We start from the raw sequence: 13281 nt of genomic DNA, 5'->3' as shown, positions 1-13281 counted from the left end.
AATAGTTCAATATTTCACCAATGCTGGAAGTTCATAATTCACGTAGTTCATGTAGCGTTTGCTATGAATCAAATATTTACATGCTTTCTGCAAGCATGGATTAAGACTACCATTATTCTGGACCATGGGAGCAGCGATGATTCTTCACCAGATATTATTAGGAGCATAAGTCTAGTGTTAACTAAATTAGAAACAGGCATTACGTCTAAAATAAACCTTCAACCCTTTTCCAGATAAATTGTATGATTGCACTCCATGATACACAATGCGGTCAGGACTGTTTATTTTGATACTCTTAGCAAAGCTCCACATGAAAGACGTCTGATTAAAGTAAAAGCCACAGGAATGTGGGATAGAACATGGGTCCAGATGAGAAACTGGATTACAATTAAATTGGTATCTTGTGAAGCAGTGTTGAATTGCTGTCATTGGACAATTTCAGTTGGGGGCAGTCTGAACATGGTGTTCATTCACCCAAAAATATGTTGCTAATACTGGGCAAAACCATTCCCTCACTGCCAAGGGGAGAAGGGAGTGTTCAGAGCCAAGTCTCTTGTTAAGCACAGATTTTAAGGACAAAATTTAACTATTCATTCTGGCCTTGTGATGATTAGCATAACAGTAACTCACTGTTACATGAGAAATAATTCTGTTCATAAGAAAATTCTTCATGCATATGAGATCTTAACCACAGTAATAAGGCCAATTGGCCTTATAGGTCTATCCCTTTTTCATTGTTCTGAATCCAGCATTCCTAGTTTCTTATCATATTCCTAAATCCCTTCCATCTTTAGAAGGACATTCACTTGCCTCTTGAACTCATTTAAAGAATTCACTTTAATTAGCTTTCCTGGTAATTTATTCTACAACTTCACTATATTTTATAGAAAAAGTTGCATTTTACTTCTCTTCATGTTCCTAACTTATTCATTCTTAACTTGCATATGCCATACATGATGTTGTTGCTTTGTGGAGGAATAACCTATCTTTTTCCTTATCGATACTCAATGGATGTTCCATTTGCACTTATCTACATCAAACTGCAACCAGCCCAGTTTACCAAAAGTAAACCAATCCTTCTGAATCTGGTTGCAATGATCATTATTTGCTCTGCTTCTCATTTTGATACCATATACTAAATTAGAGATACTTACAATACCCTCATCTAGTCATTTTATATGTTAAAAACAGGAAAAGTCCTAAGACTGACCTGTGGAGTACCATTTGCATAGTATTTCATAACTCTGATTCATTGTGTCAGATCAATATATCAATAAAAAAAATCTGGTCACTCAATTTGCCTGCTGCTTTTTGGCCACAAATAGCCTTATTACTGTGGTTAAGATATTATATGCATGAAGAATTCTGTTATGAACAGAATTAGTGCCCTGGCCAATAAGCACCTGATAAAATGGGTCATTCACATTATGGTTATTTGTGGAACATTGTTGTGTGCAAATTGGTTTCCAAAAGTCAGTCCCTGCAGTCACTGCATTTTTCAATAAATCCTGTAAAGCACATTGAAACTTCTCTGTGACGTGAAATGTGCTATATACATTATAAACATTATTATTATATGTTATAATAATATACATTACAACAACAGAATATACATTACAACAACAATAAGATTACATTTGCTATACAAATGTAATCTTCTTGTTGTGATGCTATGAAATAAGAGAAGACATTTCTATAAATGCATTTATGGAATAATAAGAGATTTTAACCAACTTGAGATAAACCTGGGAAGTACAACAGAATCAGAATGCAGAAAACTGCTCTTTGACTCAACAGGCACAGGATCCCACTTCTACATCATCTTTGTAAGAGCATTTTGATTTATAATAATAATCCTTGCATTTAATACATCACCTTATCACATGTTACGAAGTCTCAAAGGCTTCACAGAATATACCGTAAAGTGAATTGACTGTATTCTGTGGGCGAAATGTGGCAGCCAAGTGTTCCACAAACAGTTGTGGATTGCGTGACCAAATTATTTTAAAAATAGATTATCTTTGTAACACAACACTGTCTAAAATTCTGTCTTAATTTGGAGACTGTTTTTCTATGATTCTTAATAAAATGACATTCAATTTAAGATGGAATTTAAGATGTTTCCACAATTCAGTTTTAAATTTTGTCTTAAAGGATAAGACAAATGATCTTACAAACTAAGACGGGATGGAATGCTTCTTTGGACAAGTGGTTCAAATTCCATTCAAAACATGGAAGTAATAAAACCAAATGAAACCACTTAATACAATGTGATCCAATTTAAGATCATCTGGCATTAAACAAGAATTTGGACAAAAAAAAATTGGTTTCAAAAAGGACAAATTTCACTGGAATGGGGAATAACAGAAAGGGCTTAACTAGAAAATACAACAAATAAAGTAATTAAGTCTATTCTAATGGACAGACTACAAGAGTTTTTAATCTACCATTACTTTAATAAGAAACAGGCAGCAGATGTGTTGATAATGGCACTTCCGGTGATACAATGTCGTTTATTAGGACTTGAAGGAAACTTTTGACAAAGTTCCACATGAAAGATCTAATTAAAGTAAAAGCTGCAGGAATGTTGGATGGAACATCAGACCAGATAAGAAACTGGTTTAAAAATAGAAACAGAGAGGTGTAATGTTAGCCTGGGGAAGTGATGAGATGAGTCCCCCAAGAGACTTGTATTATTTCTAATTTGCATTCATGAGCTATATACCGAAACCAGCTGTATGCTGGCCACATTTGCTGGGAAAATAGAAAACACTGGTCTAGATGATAGTCAATTCAGCAAGTCTATTCAATACATGTGCATGTTGCAGATCACTGATGTTGTACTCAATCGTGATGTCTGTAAAAATCTGTGGGACTTCCTCCCGATGTGAAAGGCGCTATACAAATGTAATCTTGTTGTTGTAGAAATGGACATTGGACCTTGTCTAGTAATTACCATTATATAGTAGTAAATAATATTTGCACTTCATATAACACCAAAACATCAGCGCCATAGGACATTCCGCCAGTGTTTCTGTAAAGTGTAATGACTGCTTACTTGTAGTTGAACATGGCAACCAATTTGCACACAGCAAATGCACTGTTGCCAAACAGAACTCTCCTAGTACTGCACTGGAATGTCAGCCTTGACTCAAACTAGACCAACATGAAGCTTCAAATCACAATCTTCTGACTCAAGAGGTGAGAGTGCTACCAATTGAGGTTGACTGGCATTACTGGAGCAACACAGAAATGCTGCAGTCTGCAATGGGCAACAACAATGACAGATGAAAATGCATTGCTTCAGGTCCAAACATTGTGCCAAATTCAGGCCTCAGTGTGTGACTAGTCGTTAGTTATTAAATTTCTTTAGAAAATTATGATGCATCTTAACTAATACAATGTTGTAGTTAGCATTTCACATGTTTTAAGAAACTAAACAATTTTCACCCTTAGATACAAATGATACAAATAGACATCAACTCAGCCATTAAAATCTCTCTGTTCATGTTTTGGATTAATCAGATCTCTGCTTTTCCAATTACATCACACTTTTCCTTTAACACACATGCTTTTAATAAGCAAAGTTGTTTCATATGCTCCTAAACATATGTATAAAAGTGCTTATACTTTAGTCTTATTTATTTCTTTTGGACTTTTCTGCAAAAGATTTTCAGAACTCTTGAATAAATTCTGGTTTTAGCCTCTTTTCTTACTCAAACAAACAAACTAATATTCCTTGAGCACTCATTGAGAAGACTGACGTTGTCTGATAGCAAGTTCTCTTGCATGGAAAAAATATCAATTGGAAAAACTTAAGGAATGGAAAGAAAATCTTATTCGAACCTCATAACCACAAGGTCGACAAACACATCTATAAAGAAACCCTGAAATGGTTAGGCTCGCAGCTCAGTAAACCTGCTGACAATTGGAGTACCAAGGTCAATAAAGCAAACATTGATCACAAGGTAGTTACTGTTTCCATGTGTGGTTGCCATACATATGTGAAACTCTCAGTCTGATAAATATGGTAATAAGTTTCCGCATGTGTCAGATGTCGGACTGCAAAGAAAAAATCTTGCTACTTTGTGTTGCTGGATCACTCAGTAAATAATATTCTGCCTGCTGAAAATAATAAATAATAATCCTTGTATTTAATACAAGGCCTTGCATGTCTGAAGGATGCCTCAAAGCACTTCCCATGATTTACTGTTTTTACTGCATTTTTGCCGGTGAACTTGGCAGCAATGTTCCACAAATAACAATGAAGTTGGGGGATTGATGGCCATCACTGGCTTTGTTCAGATTTACTAAGTACATCCATGGGTAGATATTGGGCACTATAACAATTAATTTATTGAACACCTCCACCTCATCATTTTCTTTGTTTGTTAGTGGGGTTGAAAATATGCTCATTAGACATTTGGCAATGGAAAGAAAGCCTCAACGCTAGGAAAAGCACTTTGTTGTGCAAAGTCCGAGAACTTGTAAGTCACATTGACCCATGGGAATGTGACTCCGAGACAATCTCCAGTGAGAGACGAGTTTCAGCAGGTCAATGTGATGCACAGGAGGTTCTCTGCAGGAGTTACACTTCACATCCCAATGTCCTTTTTCAAATTTCAGACATAATTTCCACTGCCATTTTTAAAAAAAACATTTCCACCTCATTGTGAGCTAATTACAAGTACTCAAGATGTTGGTAAATGTTGGTAAATTCATTGACTTTTGGCAGTTCACCCGAGCGTGTATTATTCTCCACTCAACGGTAAATTTAGCAGCCTTTGGCAGGGCACTTACAACAGAATTTGTTTCTTGACAGAATTTCTTGTCATTCTTCCGTGGCTTTCACTTGTCTACACTTTCACTAAAATTACTAAACACAGGTCTGTTGGAGCTCACAGGGGATATTCGTAGCCAATACATTTTTCTAAATATCTACTGTGATTACATAGTTACATAAATTCAGTACAGATACAGACCATTCAGTCCAATTAGTCCATGCTGGTGTTTATACTCCACACAAACCCCTACCTCACCTATTCCCCTGTCCTATAACAGCGTACTCATTTCTCCCTCATGTACACATGGGAAATTAGAGTATTTTCCCCAATTTATTATTTCGTTCTTCTGGACTTTTCTTTCAAATATGTTTGTGACTCATGAGTAACTTTTCTGCTTTTTTGTTGATGTTAATTCTCTAATTCTCTTTTATGGATTACTTTCTCGGTGTAAAATATAAGATGATAAGATTGTGTTTCAGAACCAATGTTACAATTAAGAATGTATCACATCAGATCCCTCACACACAATAAAGATTTTATAAACATGGCTAGGTTTGCTTGTAGACTCAGCATCCTTCAAACTTAGTGTTAAATATTGGACAACATTTTTCTATTGCAGCTCATCAAAGACCTGGGTTTATAAGAAAATCAATTCAGGGGATATTCATCTATCAAGATCCATTTCAGGTTCAGGAGGTAAGAATATGGCAAGGACTCCACTTATTATTTCTCCCACAAAATATACAGGATTCACTGTGAAGTACTTGGAGACATCTTGAAGGCGTGATAAGGCGCTTTATAAAATGGAAGGATTATTATTATTATTATTGGAGAGCATTTTGAAATTTGTGATGAGGAACCAATATAGCATAATACATATTATTATTATTATTATTTATGCAGCACCTTTCACATTGGGAGGATGTCCCAAGGTACTGGACAGTCTAGGGTTTGCACCCAATCTAGTGGTTGGGGACTGAAGAAATGAGGGCGGTGGGGTGAGGGGGGGAAAGATAGCCGAAAGTCTGGTCAAAGAGGAAGGTCTTGAACCTATCTGATTCTGGAATTTACCCTGAAAGTGTAGATTTTACCACCCTGGTTACTCTTGGTATTAACATTTTGGTGAAGCTGAAGATCAGTGGTTCATGGACTTTATAGTACAAAGCTACATACCATGGTGAGCTGGGGTTGTGTTGTTGAATGGCTGGTGCATGAAACAATCTATTTTGAACAAACACATCAAAACTAACTCAGCCAAATGAATTCACTGGGAGAATTTGGATAACCCATAGGAGGACGACAAGTGAGGTGAGCACAGTTCAGTGCAAGAATAGTTCAATTTGTAGTTTGGGCTTTGCAACTTTGACTTTGATTATGGCCAATGGTCATCACATGTTTAAGTGTGCAATCAGTAACCATTCTCAGGTCTCCTTCTCGGTCAACCATCCAAAGGTAGTCAAACTGGTGCCTGAAATGTATCACACTCTACTTCCCACATTAAAAGGATATGTTATTGCTTTCTCCCCATCCAACCATCTTGTTGCGATTAAGTTGCAATATGTCCACTTCTTATCCTACGGTGGCACTAATTTTAGTATCAGTAAACCTGAGTTTTGCTTTGTTTATGCCCACAATGTCATTAACGAATATTATGAATATTAGGGGATCAAACACAGAACCCTGACAGATCCTACTGGATATATTCCCAACCCCACCCCCCGATCTTTGCCCATTGATGACTCCCCTCTGCTGTTCTGTCCTCTTGCTTGTCAGACTTTAAGACCTGGATGAGTGCCAACTTTCTGCAGCTGAATGTGGACAAGACAGAAGCCATCTTTGTTGACTCTCTTTAATATCTTCTCATCTGCAGCTCCGACCTCCCCAGCCTATCCATCAGAAGCAGGGACCCTGTGTGAAACCTAGATGTCAGGATCAATCCTCAGCTGTCCTTCCTACCCCACATTTTGTCCTTGACCAGGAATGCTTTCCTTCACCTCTGCCACATTCTCAGCCTCCAATCATACCTCACACCTAACACAGCTGAAATGCTTATCCATGCATTGGTCACCTCTCACCTCGATTTTTCCAATATCTCATTGTCCATCTATCCAGCTCCACCATTCATAAAAATCCAATTGATTTCAACCTAATCTGTACCAAACTCTACACCCCCATCACTTTAATCCTTGCCAGGTTCCACTACTAAAGAAAGAATCAATTTTAAGGTCCTCACACTCATGTACAATGACTTTATGCCTTGGCACCTTCCTACCTCTCCGACCTTCGTACACTTCTCTGGCTGCCACCTTTTCTCAGATGGCTCCGGCCTCCTGCCTATGCCGCATTTTATGTGCTTCATCGTTGGCTCCCATGCTTTCAGCCACTAAATCCTGAAAATCTGGCACTCCCTAATTCAATCCCACTGCCTTTCTCCCTCCTTGCCCATCTTCAGATTGTACCTGAAGACCTTCTTCTTTGGCTTATGGCCACCTTTCCTCTCTCCCTGACTTAGCATAAAACTCTGCCAATGTTGAACGCTTCCCCGTGTGAAGGGAGCTATATGCAAGTATCCTTGTTACATCTGTTGACGTTGCCTTTGTATACTTTCACCCTGGCCCAAATTTGGTTCCCCTGAAATCCGTCATGATGAAAAGTTGACAGTGGATTTAACCTTAGTCCGGACATTGAACCAAATCACCTGATGGGCGTGTTATTGCATTAAAACAATTGGTAACATTTACAGAAAAATTATGCCATCATATTCCAATAAACACTTCAGTAGTTATAATTCATTCCTGGCTTCCTTTGCTGGAATCACAAATGGCCTGATTGCTCAATATCTTGCATGCTATCTCTGTACATTTTACATTTGAGAGATTAAAGACAATGCAACAGTGTTGCAGTGTGAGATCTATTGTGAGATACAAGCCCTTTTTTTCTTTTTTTTATAAAAAGGTGAAATACAGTAATCAAACTACCGGATGATTAATATTATTTTTAAAATGGTTACATGTTTGATCGCTTATGCTTTCTCTATGCTTGTGGCATGCTTTAAACTACTTTGCTTTCTGGACCACAAGTTTGTGAATTTGATTTTGTAATTACATTTTTCAGCGCCAAATCTGAGACCTGAGGAAGTTTTTTGCAGCACTCATTGCTCCATTAAAGCCTGGAGATGCAATTTTAGATAAGAGGAATTTTATAGCACCAATTCTTGCCTAAGGTGCAGGGAAAGAAATGATAAAGCATGCGGAACATAAATTCTCTTTTTCTTTCAGGCAGTGACAATTAAACTAAGCCACAAATAAAGTTATATCCAAAGTTTATTTTTAACTTAACAAGTTCCTGTAACATGTGGATGGTGTACATCAAATTGCAACAGCATATAAATGAGGCTGTGTGGAATTCACAACTTGAACTAGGGAGCAGAGTGGAAGGACATTCAAGTAATGGATCTTCCATAGCTAGGGGGCACATGGGACAGGGAGAGATTCTTCTCTGGCAGCACGACAGAAACAAAAATTATAAGTTAGCCGCTTATGCATCTATTAAAGTGTGGGAAGAACTGATTATTTTACTTTTGGACTTGCATATATAAGTACTATTTTCAGTACTATAAGTTACATTCTGCCACTCAATACATAATACTAGCTTCCTGAGGAGGGGCAAGCGAGGGATATGGTAGGAGATCAGAGATAAGCTGTATGATGGAGGGGATGGATTTATAGGCGAGGTTGAAGACCTTGAAATTGATCTGGTGGGACACTGGCGAGTTGGGCGTGCAGAGCGGATGCAGGCTTTCTGCTGCTTTATCAGATTAAGACCATCTTACCTGTTAGGGCTTTGATTTGCAGAATTAACAGGAGCTGAAGGGGACAAATCCCAATCTGCAGTCAGCAATACCCAAGAGTACTGCAGACCTGCCTGGCTTAGCAACTGGACAACCAAGACTGCCACAGTGATGTGATTCGACTACGATATTGCCTTGCCAAGTATATCACCTTGGAGCCAGTTCAGCTAAAGGTGTAGCTAATTATACGCAAGCACTGATTAAAAAACACAACAATACGTGAAGGGTACTTTTTTTTGATTATCATTCTTTTTTGGCATGTGGAGTACCTCGACAGAGTCCACATTAATTGTCCAATCATGGTTTCCCTGAGAAGATGGTTATGGTAGTCATTTTCTTTAAGAGTTTCTTAAGTCAAATAGCCATTGCAAGGGATACTAAGGGCAAGATTTAAGAAAATATTACATATATATGTTAAGAAAAGTGGTTGAAATATTGTAACCATGATTGTGGACCATTAGAGACAGACAAATACTGAATACATATAGAGGCAGAAATAGTTGACTAATCTAGGTTTATTAATACAAGGAAAAGTGGTCAATGGCCTTCTACACCTACTATCACCAACTACAATGGTAGGAGCAAACCTGAATAGATATAGGCCGATTGGGAGACTTAGCATTGGTTTGTCAAGTTCATCCTGTTTTGATAAACCTAATAGCATTCTTTAATTGAGAAACAGAGTTAGTGAAGGGCATGGGGGAAGGTCGGGGAAAGTAGTAATTTATGGAGGTCCAGAAGGTGTTTGATAAAGTTCCTCACAATAGATTGCTGGTTCATATTGAGGCATGTGGCATGAGGAGTAAGGATTGTGAATTGACTGACAGGCAGATGTCAAAGAATTTATGCGAAGGGGAGTTCATTGACCAGCAGCCAATGATAGTGGAACTTCGTAGGGATTAGTACTCTGCTTGCAGCTGTTTTCCATATATATCATTTAACTTGATTCGGGAACAGAGGGAAGTTTCCAAATTTGAAGATGACGAAGCTTGAAAGCATAGCAAAATCTGAAAAATGGTACAGAAATGTGCAAGCAGACATTGATAAATTAGAATGGGTGGAAGTATGGCAGATGCATTTCAATGTGGCCAAATGTGAGGTAATGCATTTTGGCTGTAAGACTAGTGTTTGGAAATATATATGAAGTGTCAGGAGGATGTTTATGAACAAAAGGATTTAGGTGTGCTGGTTAGTAAATCACTAAAAACTAGTTAACAGGTGTAAAGAGCTATTGACAGTGCTAATTAGATGTTGGTATTCATAGCAAGAGGCATAGAATGGAGAAAAGGAGGATGTACTATTTTGTACACGATACCTGGAAATGTTGAATTCAGTTTTGGTTCATTCAACACAGGAAAAGTACACTGTGGAAATTGCACTAACTGGAACCAGTTCCATTGTAGGTTTGTAAACAGTGTAGTCTATTAAGTTAATGGAAAACTATTCCACACTAACTAAAACTTCTTCCAGCAGAAGTTATGCTATCACTATTCTACCCTTCCCTCTCTCCCAGGTCCCCTCCACAATAAAATAATAATCTTTTCATTTGATATAGCACCTTATTATGTCATTGAGACATCTCAAAGTACTTCACAGGATATACTGTAAAGAGATTTGACTGTATTTTGTAGAAGAGATGTGGCAGCCAATTGCTGTCATATTTTAGTCTGTCACATTATAGTCTGACACATTACACTAGTCCATAGTGCCATATTGTTTTCTCTCTCCTCCTCTCCACAAGTACACGCAGGACCTGCTCTCTGTCTCGCCTTGTGTCGCTGTCTGACCCCCCTCTCACTTTCTTTGTACTGCTCAATAAGTCTTCTTGCCATAAGACGCACATTCGGAAGACAATTCTGCTGCTAGTATAAGTGACATGAATGTATTGCAATCCAATGCAAAACTTCACCAGTGGATTTCACCAACTTTCTTCCACAATGTTAGTCATGATGAATTGAACAAACATGCGATTACCCGGTGTGTGGATATGAGAAGCTTTTCTATATTACTGGAGGAGAGTGTGTAGCATAGATTCACAAAGATGGAGTGGGGGCTAAACTTTAGTGAAGTAAAGGTTGGGTAGAGTGGTTACATATTAATTGGAGTGGAGTTGGGGGGGAAAGGGGGGAATTTAGTTGAGTTGTTCAAGATTAAGAGAATTGACAAAATAAAGAGGAAGATATTTTCCCCAATGGCTAATTGCATACAACAACACCACCAACAACTTCACCCTCCACCCAGGGTAGCATCTTAGAGCGCTTATTCTGGAGAACTTGATCTCCTTGGAACCGAGGTCTCAACGAGTCCCTGTGATACACAGGGATTTCCTGCAGAAAGTACAGTTTAGGTTACAGACTCTATTTCTGGCCAACACTTTTTCTGCCCAAATGTCATGGTAAACTCTGTAGTTTAAAAAACACAATCAAACCATGTTTTCAAGGATTGAGATCAGAGAATGTAAAATAAAACTGAGCCCTTCTTAATTTTTTGAACTACATATTTCTGGAGAACAGTTCTTGACTGTAGTCTACAGATTATTATTATTTTTGTTAAATATACTTAAGCACCAGGCAAAAAACTCAAGAACTAAAATGTTACTATTAAATATTACTGTATTTTGCTTATTTTCACCCACAGCAATCAAAGAATGATGTGAACTATAACCACAAAACATGTTTTCTGACCACATGCACCATAATGTTAGTTCCCTTCTCCAAAGTATCAGCACATTGAGGTCAGAAATAGCAGCGATTCACCACAGGTTTCAGTAAGTATTACTATCAGGAAATCCTGCCCAGCATCTCATGGGCGTCTCACAGGAACCCAGATCACAAGTGTTAGGAGAAGATCAGACAGTTTCCACAGGTTGTTTCTGAGTCCCTCTGGTTAACCATAGCAATTAACTTCTGGTCACTCTTGAGTCACTATTGGTGAATGGCCTTGCTAACTATTGCTTTTTCAGCCCCATTCTTTCCCTAAAAGTGAGTTTATAAACATTGAGAGACTTCACCCCAGAGTTCTGTGCTCTACACCACCCCCCAACACACCACCCCCCAACACACTAACTACAAAGGGCATTGAAACAAGTTCACAATTAGGATTCAATGGCAGCTCTGCTCTGCAATTTAGACAGGGTTGAAATACTAAATGAAGTGTAATACCAGTAGAGATGAGGTTTTAGATAAATTAAGAATAAACTACTTACTTATTACAATTGATGATGCATTTAATTTGGGAAACAGAACAGGGACTAATAGGTAGGTCTGACATTAAGTGTTGGACTGCATTTCAACAGCCCAATGTTAGAATTGTGGCAACCGCTGACAATTTAACTCAACACACAGCTCTAGCCAGTTCTTGACCAGATTATGCGACTGCCCACGTCTTTGACAAAGAGGTGCTAAATCTCAATGATTAGGGACAAGTTAAATTGACTAGTTAATCTCATAAAGTGCAGCTGTTGTTGGCTGTTACAGTACAACATTGATGATGGTTCCACACTCCAGTCTTTCCTGTCCTCCCATCTGAGAACGCATGGTAAAGTTGCAGCTGAAAGTGAGGATATAATGAGCAAAAAAATGAGCCACCTAAGCACTGATTTTGGAGTTACTTCTCAAGTTAAATTGCAGCACAGAGAAAATCCTGAGCTGCCCTTGAACCTTAATTGTGGACTTGTTACAGAGCTCTCTGTACTATGTGCATTTGCAGAGAACAGAACTATCAGAACTGTGCTGCTGTGGAAACTAACTGGATTTGAATTTGCAATGACTAAAATGCAGTCAGGTAAAGTGACCCAGTCTGTAGAAACAAATGTAAATGCCTCACAGATTACTTCTGAAACTATTTTCAATTACATATGCTACTCTGTTGAATAACTGGAGTGTTGTACATTTAGAGAAAATCACTACAGTACTAACATTTTAATTTCAAAATTAAACGTACAGGTCCTAAACAAAAGAGTGCTAACAAACCACCACATACTACATTTTCTTATTATTCACAATGTTTTACTGTAAAGTAAACTTTCCAATGACTATTGCAGGAACTATTGACCACCATGAAACTCCTAAACTGCTAAATATACTTTGGCATGTTTACAAGATTGAATCGTTTTACAGGAATGGACAGAATTATAAATCCTTACCTGGAGTAAAGTTGATATACACAAATCTTGTACCAGTAACTAGATTTTCTACAAATGCTTCTCATTGCCAAGTGTAGCCGAATCAAGGTACAAGTCTGTAGAATAAGCCAGACTGGGAGAAATCTGAAAGACTGGAACCATCTGCCCAGATTTCCTTTCTTTCCCCCCTGATGAAGAGATGCAGATTTTGTGAGCAGGAAACCTTTGCCTCCAACAGGCTGACTTGCAAAATTGCTATTAACATGAGATCACCGCAAGACTGGGCTAGTATCGACAGACATCTCATGCTGTTTACATCTAGTTATAAAAAATTCCTGCACAACTCCTGAGCAAATAATCTCTTTATTCCCCGCACTGCACCTAGTTGATTTAAAACAAATGGAGCGCAGGGAAGCACATGCACTGCTTGGGAAGCTTTTATTTTACTCTGTCGGGATAATTTTAAATTAAATAATTGTAAATGGAGTATTTCACTAAATTCATTAAATATCACAAACGCAAAA

At 38.0% G+C, this 13281-nt stretch overlaps 1 protein-coding gene across 1 annotated transcript in view; it reads right to left on the bottom strand.

Moving 5' to 3' along the window:
- The window catches only part of LOC103175798 (C1q and TNF related 7), a 42699-nt gene extending 29745 nt beyond the window's left edge, over nucleotides 1-12954 (bottom strand). The window contains exon 1 of the mRNA XM_007889000.2: nucleotides 12779-12954. The gene's annotated coding sequence lies outside the window, so the exon portion shown is untranslated. The remainder of the gene's footprint in view (nucleotides 1-12778) is intronic.
- Between the last annotated feature and the right edge of the window lie 327 nt (nucleotides 12955-13281).

This window comes from Callorhinchus milii, unplaced genomic scaffold (assembly GCF_018977255.1).
Source record: "Callorhinchus milii isolate IMCB2004 unplaced genomic scaffold, IMCB_Cmil_1.0 Scaffold1, whole genome shotgun sequence".
Classification (NCBI taxonomy): domain Eukaryota; kingdom Metazoa; phylum Chordata; class Chondrichthyes; order Chimaeriformes; family Callorhinchidae; genus Callorhinchus; species Callorhinchus milii.
This window is presented reverse-complemented; position numbering and strand designations above follow the sequence as displayed.